We start from the raw sequence: 13,101 nt of genomic DNA, 5'->3' as shown, positions 1-13,101 counted from the left end.
GATGTCCTCTCTCTCACCTCGCCGAGTCGCCATGGTAACACAGCCAGCAGCGTAGGGTGAGCCCTCGGTGTCGGCGCACCGTCTCGCTTCAGCTTGGCCGCCTCGCTTTTATCTCGAGTCTAGCCCGCTCTTATTTATAAGTGGGAACCTCTTCCGAGAGGGGAGAAAGGGTCACCAGCTGTTTGTCTTCCAGCAAGGTCTGAACTTAGCATCATGCACCATTTACGCTCCCACTGTTTTTACAGGTACCTCTGCTGAGACGTGGAGCAGCAGACAGTGCAGCATTTCTGTTTGTCAGCGTTTTTAAAAAATGGTAGCCTATCCAAGAAAATATTAAAAAAAAGGCTCTGAGCGTCCCTGTATACATGCCAACCCGAACTGGAATTAGATAAATAGTTGGATTTCACATTCTTGCAGGTTCATTAAGTCTGTATTGGGAATGAATGGCTGGTTGGCATTCTGTGGAAAAGTGGCACATGGGCCTGCTGCTCAGCGAAGAGAGGAGACGACAGAAGTGAGGGAATCTGATGAAGAGTAATGATATGGAATGTGGATGCAATAAAAAAAAAAAGGTGGAAAACAGTAACGGACTGAGCTGTGGAAGGAGAAAGAAAAGAATACGGGAGATGACATGATTTATTATATATTTTCCATAGATTCAGCCTGCCCTTTGTGTAATAACTGAACCCTGTAATTTCCTCCTAATTAGGCTGCTCTGTTGAATTATTATATCACTCAACCAACCAACCCACCCCCACAAAACCTTGATTTTAGTTGTTTCAACAGTTGAAATGAAACGTTGGTCGTCGTTCTCATCCTAGCCGGCGGTTATTCTGGCACTAGGGGCAGGCATAATCCCATGCCAGACATCACGGGTGGTTTTTCCAGCATACCTGAGTGAATGAATAAGGCTGGAGTTGCTCATTCCGGCACGTTCCTTGAAACTCGCTCAGTGTGAGTCCTCCTGAGAAAGAGATTTGTGATTGAGGCGTCACTGGCATGTGTGGCCTCGTGGACGACACACACACAGGTGTCATGTTAGACCTGACATCACAGCTTCATGGAGACCATTCCTCACTTGCTCTGCATGTTCTCCGTTGCCCCCGCCGACTGACCCGCGAGATTGTGGCGCATGTGACAAATCGAAGAACCGGGATCTGCTCGTGCACTGAGCCCAGTTTACATTTTTCTATAATGCTTTTTTGGCGCCGACGCGTCGGTTGAAAGATTGTGTCGCGTTCCAGATGAAGAATATTTGCAGAATTGTACTAATATTTATAAGAGATAACAATCACATTTGGGTTTTGGAACCATTACACTGGCCTGGCTGCGTGAGTGGGAATGTGGACGGTGAAAAATGGGTGAAAACCAGCAAATGTTTAATATCTAAACAAGAAAATGTTTTATCAGAAGTGTACGAAGAAATGGGACGTATATATAAGTTAGATGGATATTTTCTCTTCTCTGCCAAATCCAGTTTTTCAGTTTTCTTCTATTCACTTCACCCTCTTATCTTCCCCTCTCTCTACTCCTGTTTTCTTTCCACTCCACTCTGTGTGTGCACTCGCAGTATGCACACATACTGCCTGCAGTGCTTGTGTGTAGGAAGCTTCTTATCAGTGAGTCCGTTATAGTAATCTGTAATGTGCGGCGCTGTTTATGTAGCCGTGACACAAAGGAGTTATTTATTTCTTGGTTTCCCCTGCTTTCCTCTTTCCCCGACTTCCTTAAAGTATTTCCCAGGCAGGAGAGGTTACGGTGCCCCGTGTGTTTATGTGTGTGTGTGTGTGTGTGTGTGTGTGTTTGTAAGCACATTCATATGAATCAGGTTCATATCCTGAGGACGAAGAGGGTCATGAGAACGACGTGAGTTGTGACAAAAAAGAGACACAGATGTCATTAGCATGCAAAAGATGAAATCTTCTAATGTGTGTGGGGCCTTTCTAAGTGCTAATGGCTATGTGATTGTCTAATTAGTTTCAGATCTTTTACTTCTTGTATAATCTTGTACTTTTCAGTCTTTTTTGTGTGGGTTGTGCCCTGTGCAGAGTCTCCGTCAGATCCAGCGACATGCACGCCCAGCATGACGCCACTGCACGATCCGTGTCGTTCTCCAGTCTGAATCCATCCCAAAAACGAAATGGAAATGAGATCACCGAGGACAGCGTGGCAGAATCAACCGTCTGCATGCGTGCTTCCTCGTGTATATGTGCATGTGCGCGCCTGTACGTGCGTTTCATACATCTGTGTATGTGTGCTTGTGTACACTGTCCAAGCCAAGAAATCACTTTTCGAGCAGGTGACGCGTCTCCCCTGTGATGTCCAACATGTGGTTTCCCGGTCAAGCCTGTTAAGCGGCACTTAATCACACGGACAGACGCACAGATGTGCTCAGCTGGGACGCGCACAGGTGGAGAACGGCTTGCTGGCATTGCAGTGTACCGGTGTAATGGTAGTGCGAGCTCTTTTCGGTGAGGGCTCAGTCCGATACTGTGCTTAAGAAATGAAAAACAAACGAGTTGAAACACGAGTAACAGCTGGAGGCTGCGCTCCGGGTCCATAGTGGCTCCAAATGTCTTCAGCGGTGGTCAGAATTAGAACGTTTTGCTGCTGAAATTGTCGTTGCTGTTGAAAATATTCCTGTAACTACATGTTATTGTTGTGTGTCCGTCAAATTACAGCAGAACATAACTCCTCACAAGCAGTTTCATGGATATTTGAGTTTAAGAAAAGAAGCATGTTTAAGAAAAAGAGTAGAAAAGTCACACATGTGGCATGAAGTCACCTTGACGGGTGGATTTAACTCTCCTTAACTCAACCACTTAGATAAACAAAGCGTGTGTGTCTGTCAGAGTAATTAGACTCTTTAGTGTGAAGTCCAAAGTTGGGGAGCCCATGGCTAAAGTCTACATTTCTCTTTAACGGCAGGCTGATCATATTTAAAACATATACACACGCACGCAGCGAGACTAATCACATTTGATAAACCAATAGAGCCAGAGACGTACGGTGACGCACCGGCAGCGAGGCGCTCTGTTTAGGTTTCCTGTAACTCTGGACCGCGTCTCCTGCTGGTGTTGTTCTGAATACCGACCCCGAGGAAAACCGGAGCCAGACCCAAACCACAGCTTCCACTTGGAGCCTCCACGCTCTCCTCCGGCCCAGACTCACAACACACACTCACACTCACTCCGGTTTTTATTAAGCTTGAAAATGTGGTGTAAGAAAACGGAATGAAATTTATTGTCTCCCGTCCCGCTCGTTCGCTCGCAGTGGCAGCTGTGCTCTAACGCTCTGTTGAAGTCCTTGTCTTGTGTGTTTTAATTACTCTGTCAGTGTGTTTAATTGGCCCAGGGATCAGTAGCCGAGTGACAGAGCGGCTACAGGTTGTTGGGGGGTGGGTGCGGGGGTGGGGCGCCTCAGGAACAGGTGATCGGCCCCTAATGGTCAGCTCCTCACACGAACCGCATTGGAGATTTTGGCGAGTCGCTCCGTGCCGTTAACAGCTGGACCCTGTTCTGATACACTCGCTCTCGCCGGCTCGCACGCCTCTCAGCTGCCGGCGATGTCGACAGCATGTGTGTGACCAGGGATCAAGATGGTGTGTCTGCTATGCGAACTATTCTCATAACATCCATCAACGCACTGTGTGAATTCATCACCTGTTTTCGCTACTGGAGGCTCTGGTGCCATGAACCAAACCCATGCCAGGTTTCACGCTCAAGCCCTAAAGTTTATTGATAACGACATGGGCTTTGATGGGCTTTGATGGGCTTTGATGAGCAGAAGGTTCCAACCTTACGAGAGAGATAATCCTTGAGATTTATTTATTTGTAGGGGGGGGAGTTTGCTTGTGTCTCTAATTGTGCCGGAGCTGCTTTGAAGGCACGGAAGGTGGACGACGTCCAGGAAATTGCGCTCGGAGTTTGTCTTTCACACATGACGGACACACAGCTGGAGACTTTGGGATCAGGCACGTTCACAACACAGCAGGAGACTGTCTGAAACATCCAGATGAGGAAGGAGCGGCTTCTGGCTCCGGCATTAAAGGAGGTGGAGAACTTGCCTCTGGCACTCTGTGAACATGGACTGTGCATACAAATGGATGTAGTCCTCCAGTTTGAAAAGTCCAGAGGAAGATGAGCTTCTACTTCCTGGTCTGAGTCACTAGTTTGGGGTCTTCTTCAATAGAACAGGGGACACCAGTGTGATTGACAGATTTTAATCGTCCAATTGGAGCCTAGTTGAAGATGATATATGACTAAATCTGACGTGGCACAGGTCCCATTGTGTTTCTTCAGGCTTCTCAATCAGAGTTTGTTTGGCTGCTAGAAGACCACGTCCGTTTTTGACTGTTATTCAAAGCTTTTCCTGCTGCCTGTTGTCGTACGAACTCGCTCAGAGATTATCTGATTTGACTCAGATTTGACTCAGGAGCTGGCAGGAGAAAAAAATGGCAGTGTTCTCACATTTGTGTTCAGACAGTTTCGGGAAAATGCCCAGACCTCGGTGCGTGTCTGAAAGCAGCTCTGTGATCCTCTGACGTTCCCCCTCACCGCCAACCGCTGCACTAACCTGGTTTCAGTGGAAATTGTTGGTGCTTGGTCTTGATAATATCTCGCTTTTATGATCGGTCAAAAAGCTTCAAAGCTTAAAAATGTCAAACTTATCAGGCAGATTTCTCTCCACGCGTGCATTTTTTTCCCTTCTTCGCTGGCTGTTGGTTTGTGGCCCGGATTTGATAAATCAGTTTGTCTCGTTTTTCATTCTTCCCTTTTCCCTCAGAAGCAGTAGTCTGGTTCCATATCACTAGCTGTTGGCATATGCTGTGTTTTAAACTTATCACAGCGTTCATTCATGTGTGATCTGACTGGCTGATGCCTCTGTGGAGAGGATGGCCTCATGCCTCATTAAGCCCAATAGTCTGTACCATATGGCGGTGAGGGGTTTCCTGACTCTCTCCACTACGACGGCTTTCTGTTCCATTTCTTCACCTCATCTGTGAGTGAGTATCATGCTCGCCATTCTTTCTTTTGTTTGGATCTCATGTCTCGATGGCTTTTATACCCTCACGGCCGCTCTGCTGCTCTTGGCAACTCTGTCCCTGCCAAGGAATCAATCTCCCCCGTCAGTGAGTGAGACTATTGTGTTCCTTTCTTTGTGCAGCGACGCGATGTTGTCGCTCCATAGGCGCCAACGCAATGACACAAGACGCGATGGCGTATTTTATTGGTGGAGTGCTCTGCAAAAAGATCCCAAACATGGTAAAAAGCAGAATCACAAGTCAATAGTGACTCATTAAAAGTGGCACTGGAATGAGATTTAATGAGTTTTATTGAACAAAGATGGATCGGCGCAGTCACAGAACTGTTTGACGACAGCGTTTCAGAGGGAGGGGGGCGGTGATGAAGAATTTCCTCTCACCCCATGCAGCTAACTGTGTCATTGTTGCAGAGCATTCTTTGCAGTAATTCAATTATGTTTTTCCCCTCCAGTGTCTCATTAATGCTGAGAAAGAGAAAAATAACAATCAGAGGAAGAGAAGTTAAAGTCCTTGAGTTCAGCAGTTGAGACACAGTTTGAAATCAAGAGAAATGTAGAGCCTTTTGTTGAGGACATGTCTCCAGTTCTCATACAAGAACTGTACAGAGGTGACATTTCACTGCACGACTGCATGATAATTGACAATATTGATCTTTTAGACATTCAGTAAATGGCAGATTGTAAGAAGTCCCAGTTGATACAGGTTTCTTGCTTCTATTCCAAAGAAAGCATTGCAATAAATAAATAATTGAGTATTCAAGAAAATAATGATAGATTCATAAATACCTAATTAACAGCATTCAATATACAATTACCACTTGCTCTGAGGCACTAGTGTGTGTGGAATTTGCATGGAAAACTGTCTGTGTCTATTTTTAATGACCACTCAAAGTGCTTCACTCTACGGTGCACACACATTCATACAGCTTTACGTTCTACTTTACATATGCTGCACTTTTTCTATTATGCAGCCATTCACACACGGCGAGCACTGGGAGCTGGGGATAAGTGCCTTACCCAGGGACACGTCGGTGTGTAGGCAACCGGATTGAGCCCCCAACCTTCTGGTTGCAAGTCGACCTGCTCTGCCCATGATCTCTGTGGCCCCATGAGCCGTCTGCATGTGCTCCATGTGTCTGCATGGGTTTTGAGCTTGTGAGCTGGGAGTGGCTTCAGCTTCCCCCGCAATCCTGAAAGGAAAACTAGTAAACGGCAGATAACGGATGCATGTTTCGGGACAATTGGGGGTTAAACCAAGAGGCACTACTGCCTTATGTTGCACATGCAATCTCAAAAGACATGATCTGCAAAGCCTTTGCTTCTTTTCCCTGCCTGATGCCGACAAAGTGGACACATTCATCTTTACCAAGAATGCAGCAGAGATAGCTCCTCTGGTGTGAAGTACATGCAGATAAAAGCAGCTGCAGGGACAGTGTCCTCTATGGAGATCACAGACAACAGTGACACTTGTCTTTTCCCTCCTGCCTATCTCTGTGTTCCGGCTCTCTCTGGTCTGCGTTCACATTGTGTCTCCTTTTCAAACGTATCAGTCGCCCAGATGTCCTCTCTTTCACTTTTACTATTACTTGTGTGGTGATCCTGAGGTCGACCACAGTTCATTAGGTCACTCCAATCTAATTTCGTGACACGTTCATTGAAGTTGGTGTACATTTGTGTGCTTCCTGCGTTTCTCTGGGTTGTGTTTGATGTTCGGGAGAGGTTCTAGTCTGGAGCAGCAGGTGCTCAATAAGTCAGAGGTGAAGGGTGGTGCAGGGATTTCCCAGTGTATCATATTATATTATTTTGGCTTTACAGAGAGTTTGATGTTTGGTTTGAAGTCACAGATGGATGTAATTCGCACAGGCCTGAGTTTGTGTTGTCTCCTCGTAGATCAGAATTATTCAAATTTACTTTTTTTTTCTGTTGTCTTTGCCGTTATCTTCATTGGACTCCAGGGCATTCACTTGTGTTTGAATGTTTCTGTCAGTAAATTTGTACTAAATCAAATTTCTCAAAGTCAGATTACCACAATCAGATTATGCGATTGGGCGTCAAACTACCTTTGCATGTTCAGTTGGACTCAAGCTGGCCGAATCGCTTAGAATAGAATAGAACAGAACAAAATTGCTGTCCTTCTCTGGCCAGTCAGTATAAATACAGTAAAATAAGAATACATAAGAGAATAGAATGGGTGGAGTGGCTCAGTGGTTAAGACCCTACCCTGTGTGCGAAAGACATCATGGTCGCAAGTTCGATCCCATCCCTGGCTAATTGTACTTAATTCCATTGTAAGTCGCTTTGGATAAAAACGTCTGCTAAATGACATGTAATGTAATGTAATGTAGAATAAGTTAAACTGAACTAAAGGGGATTTTAATAAGCCATATATACAATTAAACACACACTTGCTCTGCCAGCTTAAATAACAGAATATTATATAAGTTCATAAATGGTATAGCATATTAGAACTATGCTGCCGCCTAATGCTGACGATTGGGGTCATATCGCCACCTGGAGTCGTGGAGGTGACACACTTTACTCAATAAACTGACTCCCCGCTGGTTTTTATTCACTGGAACAAGTACAGTCGTCAAATTAAACAGCATAGTCAACTATAACCTGACTTAACTGTATGTGTGTGTGTGTGCGCACGTGTGGCTCCGTGGGTGGGTTTTCTGCCTCGGAGCGATCTGGCTGATTCCGCGTCTGAGGCCCAGCTCACTCCACGCATTGTATTTTCCTCTGAGGGGTCAAAGACAGTGCAGCTACGCATATTTGTTTTCTCAAATGAATCGCCCATTTAATCATCATCCTCTCACTTGTCCACTTGCGTTTCTTTTCCGTCTCACCTCGGCAACTCGGACGCGGAGTGATGGCGAGAGCGGGGACGCACATAGCTATTCCAGATCTGGGTTCTTTTACACGAGTCGTGCCAAAAGACACAGTATTTTAAACAATACTGCCCATCTCGCCGCAGTCTATATGAGATCACAGGAATGGCGCTGACCAAATAAAACGCAACTTTATATCCAATGTGGTCCACATCACTTTCTTTACATCTCCCATATGCATTTCTGCCATGCGTGAACCTCATGTTGTCTTTTCTTTGCAGTTCAGATTTTATAAGGAGAGCGCTCACCGCGAGGTCAACGCAGCGTCACAACGAGTGGAGGAAAGTTTCCACTCGGCCCATAGTGGGTCTGCTGCTACTTCCCACCTGCCCACACTGTAGGTTTGTCATCAGATGACACGAATTGCACGGTCGATGTTGAAATTCAAATACATGAAAGCGCAACTGGGAGAAGAGAATCAAAGGATAACATATAAAAAAAAAAAAAACCCAGCGAGTGCCAGCGATTGTAATGAAAACCACAGAAAAGTGGGAGACTTGTTTTCACTGTGGGCCTCGGTGCATGTGAGCGTGCACACGTGTTTGTGGTTGCTGGCTGCGGTCTGTCAGACAGGAGCTGGAGGGGACCGTATGGGAGTGGAAATAGCTCCACTGTTTGCATGGGCAGCTGCCGCGCTGTGTTTCGGAGCGAGCTTTTACAAACCCTGGACCGCGAGTGTGACGGGACGTTAAAGAAGGAGAGAGTGATGACAACGGATGGAGAGAGGCGATCGGACAGCGGGGGATTAGAAATATGGGAACAGGAAATCAATCGACACAAGACAAATGATTCGTGGCGCCCGATTGTTAACTTAATCTTCATCATAAACTCCTGTCTTTTTCCATTAGTCGAAGCAGTTTCATCCTCAGACGTGCCCAGGAGATTCCCCTGCACTGTAGCTTGGACTCAGTGAACCCCCACATCCAGGACGAGAAGAATATTAATTTAATAAGCAGCCTTGAGATGTGGAATAAGCCTTGAGTGTGTGTGTGTGTGTGTGTGTGTTTTCCCTCTTTTAAACTTAACAACCAGCTCTTTGTGCGTCAGATTTGTGAAAACTATCACTCTGTTTATTGCAGTCTTGTCCATGATTTCTCTTCATTTATACATTTTCATCCAAGGTCTCGTTTATAGCTCGCTGTAATATCAGTAAAGCTCCACTGACATTAACACTAATAATATACCTATAAACACAGTTTAACATCCATCAGTAATGGCTTTGATTATTTCTCTAAGCTCTAGAGTTTAAACATTCTTGACAAGCTGCACTGGTTTTCAAACTCTGGCCATTGAAAACTTTGCCTCCAGCTGCTTCAGGGTGGTCATTTCTTTTCTGACCAACCACACTACTGTATTATTATTATTATTATTATTATCATCATTATTATTATTAAGGGAAATTGATTCCTCGTCTCTCCTGTCAGTATAACAGTATTTCCACCCTGCAAAGACGATGATATACTGCTGTGATTCCCAAACACTGGGCCTGGACCCACAGATGGATTACAGGACTTTTTATTTTTGAAAGTGTTTTCCAGCCTTTTACTAAATGACACGCGCAGAAAACAAAGTTAATGCGTGATTTATCCAACATATCCATTGGAAATGGATGATTTATCCATTTAAAGTGATATAATATGTCACAGAAATGGCAGGAAAAACAGCAGTGATTTGTAAATTGGGTTTTTATAGAAGTTATAGTTTTGTCCACTTTAAAATAAGGTTAGGAATCTCCCTGATCTTATTATCCATTTATATTAAATGAGACCATCAATTACTAACTAACTAAACTAAGGGTCACTTCACCCAAAACATTTCCTTTTTTTTTTTACAAATTTTTAGAGATACTGTAGTGTCATTATGGGAAAACAATTCAGTGTTAGAGGCATTTTATTGACCATTTTCTCTAAAATCTATTCTTATCTAAAGCAATTGCATGTTATGCTCTGTGATTTATATTGTGAACAACATATTTTTCATGTAGAAAGATGAAGTTTTAAAATTGAAACTGCTCTGTGCTGTTTTAACCTCATAATGAATGCATTTGGCGGTCATTTAATCCAGATGATCCACCTTGGCTGACACGAGGTAAATCATCGTATTTGGCCTGTCTCGGTGTTGTCAGCGATTTTATACTAGAGTAGAAATGAGTCCCATTAAATATCAATTTAATAGAAGCGCGGTTTCTGGTGCATGTGGCGCAAATTCAGCTCGGTGGGCTTGGATCCGATTTCCTATCACACCCTAGTGTGCAGTTGAGGAAGTTTTTGTTTTTTTTCAATAATAGTTGAAATAAAACTCTTGGTTTTGGAAAAAAAAAAAACACAATGTCAAGCCCACAGTGCACATACCAGAGAGGGGAGAAAAAGCAGGTGTATGTTAGTTCACTCTGCACAGACACGCGACCTGAGATGCATCTCTGCAATCACGCTCTCCGCGAGCTGTCATTGCTCAAAGATGTTGCTCCGCTCATACCGAAGCGATTAAAGGGACTGACGACGGGGAAAGTAGCTGCGATTTGCACGAGTCGTCGTTAAATGTCAACATCTGGGGTCTCGTCGCCGCTGTCACTCACAACGGCTTTTCATCAGCTGTATTGAATCGTATACGCTTGACAAATGGCTTTGCTTCGGAGCCACGACGTAGCGCAGGAAGTGCGATGATTGGCGTTTTTCCTCATGTCTTCACAAATGTTTGCGCTTCGTAAAGACTGGATACCACGAAACACAGCTGAACTGGAAAGCTTTTATCTTCTTATGAGAAGTTGTCAAACCCTTTTTGTTTAATGGAGGAAGCCTGTACCATGTATCTACAGAACATCTCACCGTATCTCGGCAGAGGCAGACATTAGTGTTTTGGCTTGCGTCCGACTCTGCAGGGTAATGGAAGTTAAGCTGGAAGTGATTTTCCAAATTCCTTTCTGGATTTAGCGTGAGACGCACATAAAGTACATGCATATTCATACCCATGCAAATATTGGCCTGCTCACACACCTACACCACTGGCAGGCTGTTTGGAGCCTCGGGGGGATGATTATAGACGAGTGGCTCAAACCTGTGAGTATGCTGCTGAAGACAAGAGCCAATGTGAATCCATCGAAGGGCATTTTCTCCCAGCGCAAGCCTGTGTTTCTTATCTGAGTAATGTTTCTGTCCAGGCACGCAAACACAGGATATGAGATCACAGTGAGTGCAGAACAAATGAGGCTGCCCGTTACCGTCCCCCCAGTCCCCCCAAAAAACATCCTTTTACGTTCTGCATTCTTATATATGCTTTACACCCTATATCAAGCCTATGTAGCACAATCTCATTCAAATTTCATATTGTAGCGTGCTACTGAGGGTGTCATTGTATCAACATGTGCACGTGGACACAACGTGAGAGGGTTCAGGCAAAAATCAGTGTTTACTACATGCATTGCATGTAATTTGGGCGGGACGGGACAAAGAGCTGCACGTAAAGGAGTTTGAAGTGAGAGAACGTTGTGGTGATCATAATGAAAAAGACATCCCAGTGACCCAAGACAGGTGTGACAGTAATTCCCTTATTACCTTATTATAATTTGCTGCGGGGTTTAGTGACTGAGGGAGTAAAACAGCTCACACTGAAGGGTGAGATCAAAAAAAGGCAGAATCTTATTCAGCAAAGCACACGAGACATTGAATGTCCCAGAAATGTATGGCTTTATTTGCTTAAACACCATAATATTTTAGTCATGACGAGTGAACGAAAGTGCTGAATGCATGTATGGATGAGGACGAATTTAAAAAAAAAGAGGGTGTGATGAAAAGGGATGGCTCCGTGTGGTGTGAAAGCATGAGCGCAGGATGCAACAGAAGTGCTGGTGGTTACCATGACGATGAGAGATGTGGAAGGAGGACAGGGGAGGTGGGGCCGAACCAATTCATCACCACTTACTCTTGTGTGTGTGTGTGTGTGTGTTTGTGGGCTAGATTTCACCTCTACCTGTCTCACGATGCCCTTGATACGCGGCTATTTGTCTCTCGCTTGAACGCGTGTTGTTTTTTTTTTTTACTCCGCACACATTTGTTTAAAGGAAAGTCCAGTGGAGACTCGGACAAGAAACAGATTGGTACAGAGGGGAAGGCCAGCTGTGCACCTCACCCCAACGCCAAACTGTTTTTCTTCCCCAGCGTCTTCGACGTTGACATTATCTCCCGACAACATGCATCTCATTGATCTGACGCTGGTGGCTGCGGTGAGGGGACTTTATCTGTCTCTGCAAATGAGAGACAATTAAACGAGTGTGGATTCTACCGTGTGTGCGTGTGTCTGTGTGTGTGTGTGTATAAGGGAGGAATCTTCCCTGCAAAGGTATCCTTCATCTCTGTCAGGGGGAGAGTGGGGTCATGTTATTGTAACTGGGCACAGAGTGGAGCAGGCAGACAGTCTTCACAGGAACACTCAGCCACATGAAGGATGGCGGCCATTACTTCATACAGATAGCATGTATATATATGTGTGTGTGTGTGTGTGTGTGAGAGGGGCGTGTACGTGTGTGATGGGTTTTGAAAGGGTTGCAGCCGTCGTAACCATGGTAACAAGACTCTCAGGACCACAGGGAGGGGAAAAGAGAGGAGGAGGGAAAAGAGGGTAGGGGGAATTATGGGGGAGTGTGGTTGGGGGTCTGCGTCTCATGATAAGCGATAATGGAAATTTGGGCCTCACTCATCCAAAATGGGGAGCAGCATGCTTTTTTTCTGGGGTGCAGATTTTTAAAAGCTAATTAAATCCATATTAATGGAGGGTTTTTGGATCCAAATGCGAGAAATTGCAGAGTGAGTGTGAAATCCAACGGCTCCACTGTAGGTAACGCATGTGTTTAAATCTGCACAGAAATTCACTCTTTAAACCAAAGAACTTTCCTCGTGTAAGGAATACTGTGTTTCGGTGCGCGTGTGTGTGTGTGTGTGTGTGTGTGTGTTTGTGCGTGCGTGCGTGCTCGTCTTGCCTTATCCTGCAGCTAAAGTGCGGCTTAATGTGAGGTTAACAATCCTCAGCCACGCAGTTTGAAAGGAACACCGCGTGCATGTTTTATTTGCGTCACCTTTGAATCCCCGCGGTCTGCCGCTGCTTTGAGGTAAACTGAGGTAATGCTTTAACTGGCCTTAGAGCCGTGCTGCCCACAATTGTAAATACTTTGAAA

General features: G+C 45.0%; 1 protein-coding gene across 1 annotated transcript in view; it reads left to right on the top strand.

The window, feature by feature from the left end:
• The window catches only part of dchs1b (dachsous cadherin-related 1b), a 79,846-nt gene that overhangs the window by 17,301 nt on the left and 49,444 nt on the right, over positions 1-13,101 (top strand). The gene's annotated exons all lie outside the window — the stretch shown is intronic.

The sequence above is a fragment of the Solea senegalensis genome, linkage group LG13, assembly GCF_019176455.1.
Source record: "Solea senegalensis isolate Sse05_10M linkage group LG13, IFAPA_SoseM_1, whole genome shotgun sequence".
Taxonomy (NCBI): Eukaryota; Metazoa; Chordata; class Actinopteri; order Pleuronectiformes; family Soleidae; genus Solea; species Solea senegalensis.
The sequence above is the reverse complement of the archived record's forward strand: the minus strand, read 5'-3'. Positions and strand labels throughout refer to the sequence as shown.